This window comes from Populus euphratica, unplaced genomic scaffold (genome assembly GCF_000495115.2).
Source record: "Populus euphratica unplaced genomic scaffold, PopEup_1.0 scaffold281.1, whole genome shotgun sequence".
In the NCBI taxonomy this organism is placed as follows: Eukaryota; Viridiplantae; Streptophyta; class Magnoliopsida; order Malpighiales; family Salicaceae; genus Populus; species Populus euphratica.
The window spans coordinates 9,600-15,584 of record NW_011500160.1 but is presented as its reverse complement, the minus strand read 5'-3'; positions in this window follow the sequence as shown (position 1 = coordinate 15,584).

The following is a 5,985-nucleotide window of genomic DNA, read 5'->3' as shown; positions in this document are numbered from 1 at the left end:
GAAATCTAGTTTGAGATGTTCTATTATTTTTAGTGATTCATGAGTTTTATTTCTTTCTTTGTGTTTTTTTTTTTAATGAGTATAAAAAGTAGCTAGCAAAAAGTTACTTTTCCAATACCATAAACTTATAGCCCTGTCTTTATCTAAACAAAGACAAATTTTTCGTGCAAATGATTTTTTTTTTAAAGATGATTATGCTTGTATTTGAGATCGGTAATAGCTCATTCAATAGTGAGCCTGCTATAGTCTTGAATTTTTCAACACTTATGTCATAACCTAATATGTTACCCCTCTCAAATATTTAATCAGAAAAATGGAGAAACAATGAGAAGAAGGGAAAAGAAGAAGAAGAAGAAAAAAATGCAATTAAGGATGAAAATGAGAATAAATATTGAGAAAATAGTTGAATTAGCTAAATAAATAAAAATTAAAAAGCTAAAGACCGAATGTAAAAGGCGGCTACATGCAATGATTATTTTAATATAATCATGAATAAAACTAAAAAGAAATATTGGAAAAATAGTTGAGATCCCCTGAAAATTAAACATTAGAAACTTAATGAATAAATGGAAAGAAATGTCCATGTAGAAGTATCATTTTAATGCAATCAAGGATACAATATGAGTTTTAACGGTTCGATCAACATGTCTTGTAGTTTTTAATGACGAATGTATGTCTAGCATGACATTTTCAACCTCAAAAGGATTTTTAAAAAATAAAGTGACAAGTTTTCATAAGTTAGCATTATGTTTTGATTAAGCTTATATTTTAATAGTTAGGTTAATATTTCTGCTAATTTTAAGAATTGATGTAGGCCTAACATAATATTTTTAACTGAAAACGAGGTCAAATAATAAGTTAACGAGTCTCCTTAAAGAGAGACCAACGTGGGTTGAACATGGTGTTATGTTCAACTTTTATTTTTGTAGAATAATAATAATAATAAGAAGAAGAAGGGTCAAGAAATATAAAAAAAAATATAAAATATAAAAAAACCCATTAAATTGCAAGACTAATGATTTAAGGTCCAATGCTAATTAGACAAACATTCATTAATAATAAATAACTTGCAAATAAGCTTGAAAAATAAATTGGATAATTAATGGTATGAAGTTAGGATGACAAACAATTAAAATAATCTTTCCTTAGAAAGGTTGATGTAGTGGTGATTTTTATCTTCTCTTAAGCAAAACCAAACCTTTACTCATATCTCTAAAACTAACATATATTTTAGGGTTCTTACTCTCTTTAAATAATTAGATGATGACTTTATTTTTCATATATTTTATTTTAAGTTTAGAGGTCTCATTTATGTTAAGGGTAACAACTTAAATGCCAAACAAGTTTTGATAAGTATTTAATAAAAGAAAAATAGCTGAAATTGATGTGAAGGCATTATAAAAGAAAGCTAAAAAAAAATAATTATACCTTCTAACATCTTACTAAAATTATTTTATTGTTAAAAGAAAATGTTGATAAGGTTGGTTGAGTGATGATTTTCATTACTTGTATAAATATTTATGTTTATAAGTGTTGCTAAAAAAAATAAAAGTCATGATTGTGAGGACATCATCAGTGTTCCACTACATAATCATTGTGGATTGTGATAATAATTTTTTTTTAATTTTATTTATTTTCAACTTTAGTTATCATATTCTTAATCCTAATATTAGATTAATGCTCAGTTTTGTGACAATAATCAGATTTTATTGTTTGTAAAAAGTAAAAAATAAAGGGATTAAAAGTAAAAATGGATGAAAATATATCCTTTTTTTACCCAGCATTGTTCATTCAAAAGTGATTAATGCCTTATATTATACTAAAAATAGAGTCATTGCATAAACAAAGAAATCAAGGTCTCATCAATGATCTAAACAAGTATTTAAAAAATTCCATTTGATTTAATAAATCAATGAAATAAAAGATATAAAGATAGAGTAAGTATCTATAAAAAAGAATCTAGAAGATCCTTTTACTAAATCAGTATCCATGCAGAAGCATTAATACTATATGTAACAATATAATATTATGATATTAGATATATGAGTAATTGATTTTAGTGCAAGTGGAAGATTATTAGTTTAATATACTATGTAGCCAATTGGTTAGTTGCACATGATATTATTATATTCATGTAAAGATATATTTATTATTAATAAGAACTTAATTTATCTTTAATATACATATAATATTAGATTAATGAATTTAATATTTGATTTATAAATTTAGAGCAAAGATAAAGTCCATGTGATAAAAATTCTTTGCAAAGAAAATTATGAAGTTGTTATAATTACAGGATTCCAATTGCATCAAATCATTGTTCCTAAAATATTCTTGGTTGATGCTCTCTTAAATACTAAATATTTCTTAGAGCCGTAGAGATTGGTACACATTATGTCATTTTTTTTATGAAAGGAAGAAGTTGTTCTCATAAATTGAAATTTATGAAAGGAAGAAGTTGTTCTCATAAGTTGAAGTATAAGGGATGCCTAAAACTAATATATAAGTACTTGTTATAAGACAAGTACACTAAACTAACCCGTATGAGAATTCAATATGAAGAGATCACCTATGTCTATGGAAAGACTGATGTGACGGTTGTGTAAGTGATCATTAGACTTAAGATCACTAAGTTAACTTATAGAACACATAATTTAATATGACAAACATACTTCATGCTTTAATGTTAAATCAAAATATTATTGAAAAGATATTAATTACATTGAGAAAGTGGTCACTGAAAGATCAAATCAAACCACTAATGATTTTTTTAATATTTAAGGGATCATAACATATTACTAGTTGATGCACCTGATTTTTAAATATAAATTAATCAATTGTTGAATTGATAATAAATTAAATTGTTTAATTTATTTAATTATATTTAATTAGAATTAGAATTTATTTTTGGAACAACATATTATGAACTTAATAAGCCACACACATTAAAAACCATTAATCATAAATTAAATTAGGATGATTTCATTAAGTATGACTTGATAAAAACATATTTTAGAAATTAAGAACAAGAATATAATCAATATAGAGATTATATTTCTAGATCTAGAAAAATCAAGAACTTCATTGAGTTAATTTATAAAATTTTCTTAAATTAATATATAGATATTATTCAAGGAGCAAGTTGATATTTTACCAATTTATTGGGTTTTCAGATTTTTCTATAGATAGTAAGTTATGCCTCTTATTTTTTAGAGTTGTTATTTATTAGAAAAAAGAAACTACGTAAGTTAGAATAGAGAGCTAGCATTTTAAGCATAAAATCCCTCTCTTCTAAATAGAGATTTAAGATATTTCTCATTGGTGCTTTGTGTGAATTACTGTTGGAAGACGAACAATAAGATCACTTATGGTTTGTGACAACTTAGCCTTTAAAGAATTATACAAAGCTAAAACAAATAAGATCTTTAGGTAATAAATTTCTAAATAACTCTAGATATGTCTAACAGGATCTTAGGAGGACATGAATAATTTTTTTTTTATTTTTTTTGTTGTGTTTATGACATTTAGGAATCTAATAGTGGTGTTAGAGCTATCGTTAGACAACTAAAGTTGTTGATTACTTGTTTTAATTGTTATTGATTTAATTTCAAATTAATTTTATTTGCAAAAATTATTTTTCCCAACAGTAATGTTATTTCATAGTTTTTTTTTTTAAAAAATGGTAACGCCAACAGCAATAGTGTCAGATCTGCTGGTGCTCGTTGCTGGCATGAAAGGCAATAACCATGGTTGCTGCCTCATCAGGTATGCTACAAAGATTAGTGTGAGACTGCTACTTAGAGCTGGTGGCAAATGTAGTGTGAGGCTACTGCCCTGCAATGCTAGTGATGTACTAACAACCTTTGTTACCGTTATCGTTGTTGTTGCTGGCGATAGGCAGTGAGCTCACCTTCGATTACAGCAATAGGATGGAGATAATGGACATTAAAGTTGATATTTTGGCTTTTGGGATATAATTATGATTTTTCCCTTTCTTATATAAAATGTTGATTTTATATTTTAAAATTTAAATTTAATTGTGAAATTAATTTTTCTAAAGGATTAGGATTGAATTAAAATGTTTAATTCAAAATTTATGTGTTTTGTAATATCCTAATTGGATGAGGATCTAATTAAAATGTTTAATTAAATAATGTTTAAAAAAATTACTTTTCTAAAATAAAGAGAGTTTTTGTTTTAAGTTGAAAAATTTTATTTAATTGATCCTAAAATAGTTTAGGATATTAATAAGAATTTTAATATGATTAACTTTATTATTAAATTTTGAAAAAAAAATTCAAAGAAAACTTGTTTTTAGTAAAATTTATTATGTTTGGAAAATTATCAAATTAGATTTGATTTAATATTTCTAAAAGTTAAAAATATTATTTTAAAAATTATAAATAAAGCCATTAATTAGAATTGAAGGATGTAATAATTATATTATGCATATTATTATGTTATTATGCATGATGAATATTTATGGACATTAAAGACTAATGTGATTGTGTTTTTATGGTTGAAATAATAAATAGGATCTGTGTGTCCTGTCTTTTATTTATTATTCATCGGGGTTGTAAAACGTTTTCTCATCTAATTCTTCTCGAATGTAACTTGAGGTTCTTTATACAATTATGTAAATATTATGTAATTTAAAAATGTAAAAATTTAGATAGGAACATATATTTTGTAATCTAAAATGAAGGAAGAAATAAAAGCAAAAAAAGCTACAACCATAGTGGTGCTCACAAAAGACTTACGAAGATTTGCAACAACTACCTAGATTTTGGCCACCTAATTCCCTTCAATGGCTTAAGAAAATTAATTTAGATATGTCTATAATCATCTAATTAAAATGGCATGTCAAGGGTGTATGTTTGTATATAAATTGTTATGTATGAAATGTATATATGTTATGTCATGTTATATATGTTATATATGAGACCTAATTAATTGATAATAAATCTATCATTAATATATTAAGTACATGTTGAGAACATAAATAGTTACTTTCCGAATTTATATACATAAAACCATAATATTATTAATGGATAACTTATTCAGTCACTCAAGGTTATTGTTAATGAAATATGTTTAATGCTATAAAATGAAGTTCTACTTAACTAACCTATATGATATGGATGAGTCACTCATGATCATATAAGGTTAAAGGCATGGGTTGGGCGAAATATATAAGATATGTTTAGAAAAAGACTTGTCACCTAACTGATCTAGGATTCACACAGAGATGTGATTGATAAACTGTTATCTACCTAATTTAATTTATTTTAATTTGTTGAGTCACTTGAGGTCAGATAAATAAAATGGAATCCTAACCCACTAGGAAAATCTAAGCGAGATTTTCAAATTAATAGGGAAAGCTATTAATTTGCAAGAAAATAATAAGAGACCAGATTAGAATTAAAAACTTGATCTAAATTTAGAATTTAAATATATATGCATTGAACTAATATTCTTTATTTTTATATAAATAGGTTGGTAGATTAAAAAGAGTAGTAACGTATTTCTATGAAGTATACTTAATATTAACAAATTGACTGAACCAAATTTCTTATCTTGGTACCAAAATGTGAGAATTGTACTCAAGTAAGTATAAAGGTTACATGTTATACAAAATCCAATTCCAAATATCTCTGCTGAGGATGTTGAAGAAGAAGTTAGGAATGAACATCATCGTCATCTCTGCTGAGGATGTTGAAGAAGAAGTTAAGAATGAACATCAACATCGTATTGATGATGATAAACATACTGCATGTGTAATATTAACCAGTATATCATATGTACTTCAAATGCAACATGAGAATATAGATGTCTATACTATGATTGCTTATGCATCTAAACGAATTGTTTGATGAGGCTAGAAGGATCAAAAGGTACGAGACCTATAAAGAATTGTTACGTTGCATGATGGTAGAGGGTTCTTTAATCAACATCCATATTTTAAAAATGATTGAATATATTAAT